This window comes from Miscanthus floridulus, chromosome 16 (assembly GCF_019320115.1).
Source record: "Miscanthus floridulus cultivar M001 chromosome 16, ASM1932011v1, whole genome shotgun sequence".
Classification (NCBI taxonomy): domain Eukaryota; kingdom Viridiplantae; phylum Streptophyta; class Magnoliopsida; order Poales; family Poaceae; genus Miscanthus; species Miscanthus floridulus.
Genome location: NC_089595.1, coordinates 75,337,144 through 75,350,288, shown reverse-complemented (window position 1 = coordinate 75,350,288; position 13,145 = coordinate 75,337,144). Strand labels below are relative to the sequence as shown.

Below are 13,145 nucleotides of genomic sequence, written 5' to 3'. Positions count from 1 at the left end.
AAACTTCCCTTGTTGAATAGTCCTCTGAATATGCTGCCTAAAAATCTTGTAATCATTAGTAGTATGAGAAGTAGTGTTATGGTACTTGCAGAACTTCTTATTATTTAACTAATAGGGAGGTAATATAACATGATTGGCAGACAGTTTAATCTGTCCCTTCTCAAGCAAGAAATTAAAAAGTTTATCTGCTTTTGTAACATCAAAATCATAACTTTCTTCAACTTCTTTTCCCCAAGGATTTAGAATCATTACTGTCTTTTTGCCCCAATTCCATTCAGCTGCGGCAATTTTCTCTTCTTCAACATCATCATCGACTAAATATGGACTATAAGCTTCAGCGATTGTAGCATTCTTCTAGAATCGGGTATCTCTACGCATATTCTGAAATTGGCTATTAAGTGCTGCCACCCGTTGAGCCAATTGACCTAAATTGTCAAATTTTTGTCCAAGCAGTTTTTCTCTCTATATTGGCAATATTCCTTGAACGGCCAACGCAGCTAGCTGATCATCAGTCAAATTTAATGAAAAGCATAAGTTTCTTGTTTCTCGGAACCTCTGAAGGAACTCAGCATCCGATTCATTAGCTCTTTGCTTTATAGTTGTCAAATTTATGATCTTTCTTTTCTCTGTCCCAGTGTAAAAATATGTATGAAATTTCTTTTTAAGACCACTCCAATTGGACAATAGAATTAACCGCTAGTGATGAAAACCAAGTGAAAACTGGTCCTAACAAGGGACAAAGAGAAGAAATGAACTCGATGCACTTCTTCAACAGAGGCTTCACCCAACTGAATAAGATATTAACTAACATGTTCTATTGTACTTGTGCTATCTTGACCAGTGAACTTAGCAAATTCTGGAAGCCTGTAGTTTATAGGAAGGGTCATCAAATTATACCACTCTGGATATGGACGTTTGTATAAAAAGGTCTGCCCTTTTAGTTTTAAACCAAACTGATTTTTTATCATTTCGGTTACTCTGAGCAACAATTCATCAGCATTTGAGTTTGGATTTCTAGACAATTGCTGACTCATCTACAGATTGAAATTTTGAGTGCCTTGATATCCTGGATTTGGAATCAAATTTAGGGTATTATAATCTGAACCATAATGATATCCTTATGGAAAATTTATCTATCGGGCCCCTTGCTGATTTACCTGTTTGAAATCTTTGATTGAAGACATTAGGATCTATATCTCTACGAATCCTTTGAACTGATGGTACTATTTTTTGAGCCGACGATGGTATTTAGCCTGACATACCAAAATTAACCATCTGATTCTGAACTTGTCTTATCGGCTGTTGCGCATGCTGCACTGATGATCTAGGATTATATTGCATTTGATTAGTAGTAGCACTCTGAATTTGCTCAGATGAATTCTGAATTGCATGGGCATCGTAACTCTTAGCTAGTGCTGCTTCTTGATGGCTAGTACCGGCTTGATTAGTCCCCTGAATCGACGAATACGGAATATTGTAATAAGTCGGTCCAACCTGATTAAGTGGAAATTCATAAAACACCTCCTTCATGATATTATGGACTGTATTCAAGAAAGTTGTATTATGATTCAGCATTGCATCATGAACAGATTTGTTGACAGCTTCTACAAAGAAAAGCCTATCATCAGCTTCGTCTGTATCTTACTGTCTATGCATCAAAACTCTTGGCAGTGGATATTTCTGAATAATTTTATTGTCACGTGTTTTGGTGTTTGAGAATAAGCACTTGTTCTGAAACTCCTCTATAGCCTTACCAATGACATCTTTATCTTCATCTGATAAGTCTTCATAAGGTACCATAAGAATGTCCTTATCGCTATGAATCGCCATGACGATTGTAGTCCCATCAGGCGTGCCAAAAAGTGTGTTGACAAAAATATGGCGATGTGATTAACACACAGCAAGCCGGAAGATCTGAGCGGAATGAGACCAGAGATCTGCTTGGCTTCAACACAGAACCAGCTGATTCTGAAACCCAACGACATGCCAGTCAATTTGCCTGCAATTGACAAGGAGAGAAAATCTTATCAGTAATTTAAGGTAGAACATGTCGGTGTTGCTCCAGACAATTCCAAATATACGGCTAGATAGCCGATTCAATAAGGCTATCGACTAAATAATCGATATCCGGCAATAAAGCGATATGAGAAAACATCATCGGCTAAATGGAACATGATCGATATAAAGCGTCGAGCTGATAAGTTTGATGAAAAAAGTATAACATGCGAACAAATTGACTTTCTAATATAAATAAATCTACAAACAGTTTGAATCTAATCTATTATCATCAATAGTGAGGTTCGATCGAATCGATGCAGCTATGATAATAATGACAAACTAAAGCCAAAGAATCTATAAACTATCTATATGTTGACAGATTCATAAGAACATGCTATATGTGTGAGAGTATAGGTAAATTCGGCTAAAATAGTCGATGCAGTCATAGCAAACAAACAGAGTACATATCTTGATCATAAACAAGATCACTAATCGATAATTTCTGATCTAGAGTCTTACCAGTGAGGTTCGATCAGATTGATGCAGCTATGGTAGTGTCATTAGATTAGATCTCATTAACTAGTGAGTTTATTCAAGATTAAAACATGTCTTTAGGATGCATACTATGTTTGATTAGAATAGAGATAGAACAGCTGATCTAGCTGAATAAGCCATCAATCATAAGATTTAAAGCGTGACCAGACTAGAAGACGACCAATTAAGATGATATAATGATGATCTATCTTTATCTCAATCAGATGATTTATTATAATTAATAAAATATTAATTATAACAAGATCGATAACCGGTGAATCAACCAAAAACAAAAGAAAAATCATACTAATCTTAGCAAATTCGATAAATGGTGATATTATATTAAACAACAAGTTATTTAACAAAAAATCGATAACTTTGATTCATATTATGATTCGTAAGAGATCAATCAGCTGATGCAGCCTTACAAACTACGATACAGATCGATAACTAACTTATATTGTGGCTCATAAAAAATCAATCAGCTGATACAGCTTTACAAGCACAATACAAGTCGTGGCGGTACTCACAAGCACGCTGGAGGTCAATCGGTCGATGCAGCCCTGTTTGCTGAAGAACTCACCGAGATCTACAGTACTCCTACTCCTAATACGATGACGAAAGCTAAAAAGAGTGTATTGATTGAGTGTTTGTTTTTTTTACAATAATCAGGGTCTAATATTTATACCCGGAACCTAAATATGAATCCTACTCAAATATGACTTATTACAATTCTTAAAATAAAAGAAAACTTTCTAACTTAATAATAACTTGGACCCTAATTTTTCTTATTTGTAGAGTCCGACACATCTTGCTGGCACCATTATAGCCCATTGACGCCTTATGCTGACGTCATCTATAAAATAGCCGATTCTGACATCGCATCTAAATCAGCTGATAACAATTCACATCTAATCGATTCCTTGATGACATAATTCTGGAAGCTTCGAGTTCCCGCGTTCTTTTTCCTATATTTTAGTGTAAACATATTCATTCGGTCTAGCAAAAAAACATCAAATAATATTCTGTTGAGCTACAGACTTCTGCAATACTAGCCATTCTCCCTCCTGCATTAGCCTTTTTGCGGGCTGACCTCCATCTCCACAGCAGCACCCAGATCTTGTATTGCATATTTTCTTTAGTAGTCCATATTTTCTCCAGCGCTTCTTTCCCTGATCGACATAATTCCTGGCTAGATCTTTTGCCACAGTTACTTGTATGCAATGGAATATTGACTTCTGTGCAACTATATGCAAAAGGTTGCTATAAACACTGTGCAGCATAAGATGGAGTTAAGCTAAAGCCATTTTGTGCAATGGAATATTAGCAGGTTTCATTATCCTGTGGTACAGAAATGGTCTATTGTAGTATTATATATTTGTATGGCAGCTTTCATTTTCACTGTGGTTGTTGTAAAGATTTTCCATTATTCTGCTTTGTCATGCAAACATCCCTCTCACATTAGTTCTTTTTGCCATAATTTTTGCTGATTAGAGTTAGATTTTCTTTTGTCTTTCCATAAATAAAGAAAATAACAACGACCCATTTTATTTGACAGAGAAAACGGGGTTCTACCAAAGATTCTGTTGCCTTGCATGCAGTGCAATGCTATAAGTGCTACAAATGGAGTACGGTTCCAAAAGAAGAATTTGAGACACTTCGTGAGAACTTCACTAAGGATCCATGGTTCTGCAGCAGACGACCAGACTGCTCTTGTGAAGATGTTGCTGACATTGAGTATGACAGCAGCCGCATCTGGGTTTTGGACAATCCCAACATACCAAAGCCTCCACCAGGGCGGACGCCCGTGTAGCGCAGTGGCAAAGCTCCGGTGGTGAGAGCTGGCCGGCCGGGGTTCGAACCCCGGTTCTACACCGCTTGCTTCGTGCAAGCAAATAATTTCCAAGCGTCTGCCTCTCACGCGTGATGCCACAATGGGATCGTGACGTGTCCGTCGCTTACGAAATCAGATGATTTCGGTGATCTCAAGAAGGACACGGTCTTCAGATATGAGTGTATCTATATGTTTGTTTGTACTCGGATGGTGTGCGTGTGCTGAGTGGGCGTGCATGTGTACGAACAGATGCTACAATTGTATCCAGATGAAAGACAATAAAAAAAAGCCTCCACCAGGGACGGAGAGGTTAATGATTATGAGTGACTACAGCAAAATAGATACATATTATGTCATGCCCAATGGGAAGCGTGCAAGGTGTGCTGGTGATATGGATAAGTTTCTGGAGGCAAATCCAGAGTACAAAAACCGCTTATCTGCTTCAGATTTCAGCTTTGCACCACTCAAGGTTGTTGAGGAGACTGTTTCTCACAACTCTGCCTGGAAGGCTGCCAAGGCCAAGAAGCAGAAGGCAGAGGCACAAAAGTGATTGATGCTCTGAACTGTGCCTGTGCTATGTTTATGTGCTAGTCCGCTCAAGATCATGCCCCACCCTATCTAGTATAGTTGTCTATCTGGACCGAAGCTTTTTGGCTCTGCATGCTCTGCTGCAACCGAGTGTTAATTCGTGGGGAATATCTGAGATGTTTAATAAGCGCTGTGGAGTGTAGACCTGCTCTTTTATAATTAGCTGCTTGGGCCTTAAACTGTGCTTCCTTAATTTTTGCTTCAGTTATCCAGTATATGCATTGTGTTCTCGTTAGCTAGCAGCATGGTAGATTAATGTTGTCCAATCCAGGGCATTCCTATTATAGCCATTTGATTGCATCTCATTTCATCGAGCATTACCTGACATCTAGATGACTGTGCACATGATGTTTCAGCAGAATCTAACATTTCATATAGTGTAGCACAAGATAAGAAACTAATAACCGACTAGGAGGGAGCATTGAGTAACAATATAGAACCAAGAATGTGTGAAGAATAGCAGAGTTTCTTTGACCTGATACTGGCATGCCAGATAGTTCTTTCGATAACGTTGATGTTCTTTCGACAACGTTGATGGTGTCGCGCCTTCGGCATGCTAGAGAGTTCTTTTGACAACGTTGATGGTGCACTGGTTGCCTTCAATCATGTTGTCCCTGCGGAACTCCTTCCAACCTTGAGGCTTTGTTTGGATGCCATGTAAGGGTATATCTGGATGCATATGGCTAGTTACTAGTTATGGCTAAAAATTAGCTTAAATTAGCTGTGGTTGGTTAGCTAGTTGGCTAACAACTAGTTAAAAACTTGGTTTAAAAATTAGTACGTTTATAAGTTCCTCTGTTTGAATGCATTAGAGCTAATTTTGATTAATTTTTAGGTAGCCAGCACTTGGCTTTATCAAAATAGGCCATTATTTGAAGCGGCAGTCGGTGTTGACCATCCCCGAAGTTTGCCTTAATGATCTCTTGCTCCTTGCTGATGTTATCAATGTGCCCTACATCTTGTAGGTCAATCGAATCACATTGTGAATTAGAACTGCATGAGGGTTTATCATGACATTTCTGCAGATCGAATTCCCTTGGGGTGTGGTGAAAAAGAACCTCTAGTTCTGTATCTGCATTATCGAGTTGGAGGTGAATGGGGGCAGAACAAAGTTGGAATCTGTTTGAGGGCAGCAGCAGTAATTATCTTGGTGATCAAATGGACTGGCTTTTGATTTGCCATCTCTTTATACACATAGGTTGGCGAGCATTCTGGCGTATATCTCCTGTTACTGTACCAGTTGCGCTTCTAATTATGTGCTTTCTCTTTTTTCTCGTATAGATAGCTTCAGGCTGCTGCTGCTTCTCTAAGCAATTTTTTTTCAGGAAAAGGTGTGAAATAAAATATATAATTCTGCACATGATTTGCAATCATCTCCACTATTCCAACTTCCGATCAGAGAATTTGCTTACCTGCATGTGGTCAATCAGGGGCGGCAGCTACGCGCACCAGCTTGGGCTGGCGGCCGGGGACGTATGGTGGCCGCTCATGGAACGGCTGGACCGGCGGCTTCACGCGCCTGCTGCCCCCCTGGTGCGCGTGGGAGCTCCCCGGCTTCAGCCTCGCCCGGATCCGCGTGGAGTGCAAGCTGGCGCTGCCCTTAGGCTAGTGGTCGTGATCTCGGAGATGGCCGCTGCGGGTGGAGCGGGGATGGACCTGCAGCGGAGCGGGGCACGCAGTTCTGCCATGGGCGTGCCAGTGGTGGGGCAACGTGCCCGCTTTCTCCTTCGCTCTCGTTTTGCAGGGGCTTAGCAATGGTGCGGTGCGCGCAGTTTGGCCGCGGGCTTGCCGGCGGCGGGGCTATGCGCCCGTGGGCGTCTTGCTAGTGCGCGCCTCCCACCGTCGCGGGCGAGTCTAGGAACGGCTCCGCACGGTGTGGCGGCGGCCGACACACGCTGGCCGGTGAGCGCCTCCCATCGTCGCAGACAAGTCCGGGAAACGGTTCTGCGCGGTGTGGCGGCGGCCGACAACCCCCCCCCCCCTCCGTCTAGGCGTGATCGCTTGCCGGTGCGTGTCTCCCACTGTCACGGACGAGTCCGGAAATGGCTTCGGCACGGTGAGGCGGTGGCCGGCAACCCCCCCCCCCCACCCACCCACACACACACCTCCATCCAGGCGAGAACGATAGCCGGTGCACGCCTCCCACTATCACGGGCGAGTTCGGCAACGGCTCCGCGTGGTGTGGCGGCGGCCGGCATCCACCTTCTCTGACCAAGCGTGGACGCTTGACGGTGCGCACCCTCCATCTTTGGGCGGGTCTGCCAAAGGTTCTGGCGAAAGCTCAGCTCAGACCAATCTGGGCTAGTGGCGAGATCTCTTTCTTGAAGGCGACCTTTTGTTGCAGTCTCGTGGATCGACCCGCTCATCACCTTGACACAAGGCTCGGGCGAAAGCCTTGCCAAGCACATGTGGAGTCTGTTATATCATAGCAGTGCCTTTAAACCATAGATTAGGGTAAGCATCTTACTTAGGGTTCCTCTAGTTTGCCCTGGCGTAATTGCGCCGCAGCCTCGTGAATGTCGGTGTCGAGGGAGCTCGGCGCGGTGGTGTCTAGCGTGGAGGAGACGATGTCCAGTGGCGATGGCGGAGTCGGTGGACTTTCCGTTGCTGGCAGCACTCTTCTTTAGATCGGATTAGGTTTTCTGTTGGTGGTAACGGCGGCTCCGGTCAACCTCGTAGTCCGAGCCATGATCCCCACTTATCTTTTTATAGTGCTGTGCGACAGGGGTCCACCAACCATATTAGGGTTCGGCGCCCCCAATCAGGGCGCAGTATTGGTGGAGATCAACTAACATTCTCCCCCTTGATCTCACTACCATCTTTTAATTTTATATCATTTACTTTTGTTCATTCTATTACAGATTAGCGCAGAGAGCATGCTTCATCGTCATGGTCCATTGCCGATAGATTTAATAGCTACAACACACCACTCTGTTCTGAAATAGATACTTATCTTTGGGTCTTATTTTGTCCAGGAATTATAGGCTTTCCCTTAAACCCATGCTAGTTACATGTTCTCTAAACACGTTGGGTGGTAAGCCTTTTGTAAGCGGATCTGCGAGCATCTTTTTTATACTTATATGCTCAAGACTTATGATATGATCCCGGACTTTATCTTTCACAACAATATACTTTATGTCAATGTGTTTGGCAGCACCACTTGACTTATTGTTGTGAGCATACTGTACTACCGAATTATTATCGCAGTATAACTTAAGTGATCTATAGATATCGTCAACCACCTTCAAAATCGAGTATGAACTTCTTTAGCCAGTTTACCTATCCCGTTGCCTCATAACACGCTATAAACTGTCATACATTGTGGACGATGTAGTGACGGTTTGCTTTGAGCTTTTCCATGAAATAGCTCCCCCTACAAGAGTGAATACATATCCAGACGTGAATTTTCTATCATCTTCTGTATAATCAGAATCTGAATATCCCACTATATGGAGTGAATTAGATCTTCTAACGTTATCATGAGGCCTTTTGTTCCTTCCAAATAACGCAAGACTTTCTTTACCATTTTCTAGTGTTCTGTTTCAGGATTGCTCTGGAATTTGCAAGTAACCCGGTAACAAATGTCAAGTTAGAGCGTGTACATACTTGAGCATATTGTAAGCTTCTGATAGCTGAAGCATATGGAAACACTTTCATTTGATCGATCTCATATTGAATCCTGAGGCATTAAAAAATCCTCATATTTGTCGCCCTTGACTATAGGAGCAGGTGAGGGACTACATTTATGCATACTGATTCTCTTTAAGATCTTTTCTATGTATGCCTTTTGAGACAGTCCTAGTACCCCTTTACTTCTATCTCGGTGAATCTCGATCCCTAGAACGAACGAAGCTTCACCAAGATCTTTCATATCAAATTTTGAGAACAAAAACTTCTTTGTTTCCAGTAGTAGACTGATATCACTACTAGCAAGTAAGATATCATCCACATATCGGACAAGGAAGATAAACTTTCCATTCTTAAACTTTGTATAGACACAATTGTCCTCTACATTCTTTTTAAATCCAAAATTTCTTATTGTCTGATCAAACTTCAAGTACCACTGTCTTGAAGCTTGTTTTAATCCATAAATGGTTTTCTTTAGGCAGCATCCCATTCGTTCTTTTCCTTCCATGACAAAACCTTTCGGTTGTGCCATGTAAACATTTTCCTCCAAGTCCTCGTTGAGAAATGTCGTATTTACATCCATCTGATGTAATTCTAAATCGTAATGTGCCACTAATGCCATTATGATTCTGAAGGAATCCTTACATGAGACTGGAGAAAATGTCTCATTGTAATCAATCCATTCTCTTTACGTAAAGCCTTTTGCCATAAGTCGCACTTTATATCTCTCTACATTCCCTTGAGAGGCAAGTTTTGTTTTATAGACCCATTTACAGCCTACTGTTTTTGCTTCTTTGAGAATTATTTCCAAGTCACAAACTTTATTGGCATTCATTGATTTTATTTCATCTTTCATGGCCTCAAGCCACTTTGATGAATGATCACTTCTCATGGCTTCTTCAAATGAGGTGGAATCATCCTCCATTTAAAATTCATCAGTGTTGTATACTTCATAGTCAGCAGAAATAGCTGATTTTCTAACTCTTTGAGAACTTCTAGGGGCCTCCATATTTTGCACATCTTCTGTTTGAGGTTGTTGTTGCTCCCCCTCATGTGTGGCAATAGGTTCTACAGGATCTTGAAGAACAGGTTCCTCATGGTCATTTATTGTTGCCATAGGCAGAATAACAACAGGTGCTGACACCATAGTATCTTGCACTGTTGGTGCAGCGACAGCAGGTAGTGAGAAAATTGACTCATGAAATATTGGAGCGGGCGCATACACCCGCATCTCTTCAAGGCCAATTTCTCGAGCTACCATGCTCCCCCTCATCAATTCATCCTCTAAGAAGACAACGTGTCTCGTTTTCACAAACTTTGTATGTCTCTCTGGACAGTACAAACGAAAACCTTTTGACTTTTCTGGGTAACCAATAAAATGGCAACTTACTGTTTTGGGATCTAGCTTCCTAATGTTTGGGTTAAATATTTTAGCCTCAGCAGGGCTCCCCCACACACGTAAGTGGTTTAGTGAGGGTACTTTTTCTGTCCACAACTCATACGGTGTTTTGGACACAGACTTACTTGGTACTCTATTTGCATCTTTCAGCTACTCCATTCTGCTGAGGTTCGCCCGGTATAGAATATTGGGCTACTATGCCATTCTCCTGTAAGAACCATGCAAAAGGTCCAGGAACTTGGCCATATGGGGTATGCCGACCGTAGTACTCCCCATGGTCGGACCTAACTATCTTAATCTCTAAATTACGTTGGATTTCAACTTTTGTCTTAAATATCTACATTTATCCAATGCTTCTGTTCTTTCTTTGATTGGATAAATGTAGACATAACGGGAGTAATCATCTATGAATGTTATGAACGAATCATTATCATCCACATTCTTTACAGGAAATTAACCACAGATGTCTGTGTGAATAATCTGTAAAATTCCTACGATTCGTTTGACATCTTTCTTAATTTTCTTTATATACTTTTCTTTTATGCATTCTCTGCATTGTTCTAAATCTGAGAGCTCTAATGGAGGAAGAATATTATTTTTAACTAGTCTTTCTATTCTCCCCCCTTGAAATATAGCATAAACGACAGTGCCATAATTTCGATGACGCATCGTGAGCTCTCTTATGCCACCATTTCTAGATTAACACTCTGTCACCAGCTGCTTTTTCAGCTAGGTAGCATATGTCTTTGAAGAGCCAGTGAACCGACTCTTTATTCTATCGAGGTACTCGATGACCGTGTCACACTCTGGGATTGAGCCCACAATTACAGGTTCAATCGTGTTCTTTATCACAACCAAATATTTCTTATTAGCTATGACCCACTTACTACGCTCAAGGGCATAGGACATCTTTCGGGATTCAAAATCCCTCTCTTTAGTTGCCCAAGTGGCATCAGCCTCGTTTGTCTCCCTCACCGGTGCCACAGGCTCTGTGGAACACGGTGAGGTGACTACCCAGTCCACCTTAGTCAAGATGAAGGCCAAGTCAAACTTTTTCTTCACATAAAAATAACAACAATTGCATGTCTTGATTCCAACGTTGGTTAAAATGAAAACATATAACTGTTCTTATACATTAAATCTACATCACTATTGGGTAGAAATAGAAATAATGCATAAATCATTAAAATTTACAACTGTTCTTATACACTAATTCTACATCATCGTTGGGCAGAAATAGAATTAATGCATAAATCATTAAAATTTACAACTGTTCTTATACACTAACTCTACATCACCGTTGGACAGAAATAGAATTAATGCATAAAATTATTAAATTACAATATTGTTATTAACAACGATGGACAGAAAATAACAACATCATAATCATTACAAAATCTCTTTTTCTTCAATTAAATATCACGTTAGTTCAAAATAACTGGAGAATAACCAATTTCTTTAGCAGCGGAAAAACTCTCTTTTTCTCCAATTAAACATTACGTTGGTTCAAAATAACTGTAGAATAAACAATTTCTTTAGCAGCAGAAAAACAATTCAATTCAATGAATTTTGCTTACATGAAAAATCTCTTTTCTATTTTTTTAAGCCATTTATTCATTTTCTAGGAAATAAAACCTTTTTTGGAAAATAAAAAAGGAAAAAATGATTCCTTCGCTTGGGCTCAAAACCTGCAACAGCTCGGCCCAGCTTTGCTTGCCGTCTCGGCCCAGCGCGAAACCCCGGCCCAGCAGCCACGCGCGCCGCGCCGTCCCCACGCCTAGGCCGCAACCTGGGCCTGGGCCGGAAATTCGGCCCACACGTGCGCGCCCCGCACCGCTCCACCTGGGCCGAGAGCGGCCCATTGAAATCTCGCCGTCGGATCTCATTCGACGGTCGAGCGCAGCCTTCGCGGGATCAAAAACCCGCTCGGCCGCGTCGGCCGAAAACGCTAGCCTCATTTCTTTCTTTCTCCTCTGCCTTGCTCTCTCAGCCGCGCGGCGTCAGCGGCGGAGGCCATGGAGATGAGGAAAGCAGCCACCGGAGCAAGTCCAGCTCCTCATCCTCCTCTTCCTTTCTTTTCGCCACGCTCGTTCTTCCTTCTCAGTGCAGCAAGCAACAACCAAGCGAGCAAAGCAGTGGAGCGGGCAGCCATGGCGTCGTCACTGGCCCCCTCGCCGGAGTGCACGCTCCCCAGCGGGTGAGCACGCCGTCGTCGAGCGGCCTGGCCACGGCGCCTCCTTGGTCGAGCCTGAGCGAAACATCTCCCCGGCTCAGCTCTTTCTTCTCCTCGCGCACTGGTGAGGCAGCAGCACTGCTCAGCGGCGAGGTATGCCAAAATGGCTCTTCCTCTTCTCCCTTGCCCCTTCTTTCTTTGGATCTTCTTTTCTCTTATCCAAACCGGTGTTGGGGATTAGGGTTTAGATCTAGGGTTAGGGTTCGGAATCTGACCGACTGTTCTTCTTTTTTCTAAAATCGATTACGGGTTTAGGGTTCGGTTTCGAGTCACTTCTAGGCCGAATCCCTCTCTTTTCTTCTTTCTTTCACCCAGTTAGGGTTAGGGTTAGGAAAACCCTCTTTCTTCTTAGATCTGAAGTGGATCTGATCGATTCTCTACTTTGTTGTCAGTTTTCTTCTTGGTTCTTTGCCGATTGGGGATTAGGGTTGCGTACTGTTCTTGTTCCCCGAGCTGTTTGCGCAGGTTAGGGTTAGGGCTTGACTCACTGGAGTCACTATTCATCTTCCCCAGCGAGTTCTTCATGGGTTTAAGCTCGGATTCGGGTTCTTCTTGCAACCGAGTACTTCTTCTTCTTACTCCTTTCCTTAGATCCGAACTGGGTCATTTCTTTTCTGTCGTACGCCGGCAAAGACGGCGGTGCGACATCTTTCCCCGCTCAGTGGCGGTGGTGACCGGGAGTTCAGTGACATCCGCCACCCTCGGTCTCTTTTTTATTTTCTTTTACCCGGTTAGGGTTAGGGTTTGACTCCGAAACGGATCAAACCCCTTATGATTTCTATGATTTCTTTTCAATGCTTTACCCCATACTAGGCAACCTTGGCTTTTTTTCACATTCTTTCTAGGTATAACCCTTGGCCACAAGCCTTGCCTTGTATCTCTCAATAGTATCATGGTACAACACATGAAAAGAGATTGAATTAGCATGTTCT

At 42.5% G+C, this 13,145-nt stretch overlaps 1 pseudogene; it reads left to right on the top strand.

Annotated features, from left to right (window-relative positions):
- The first annotated feature begins 3,146 nt into the window (after nt 1-3,146).
- On the top strand, nt 3,147-4,955 carry LOC136510855 (methyl-CpG-binding domain-containing protein 1-like; annotated as a pseudogene).
- The last annotated feature ends 8,190 nt before the right edge of the window (nt 4,956-13,145 follow it).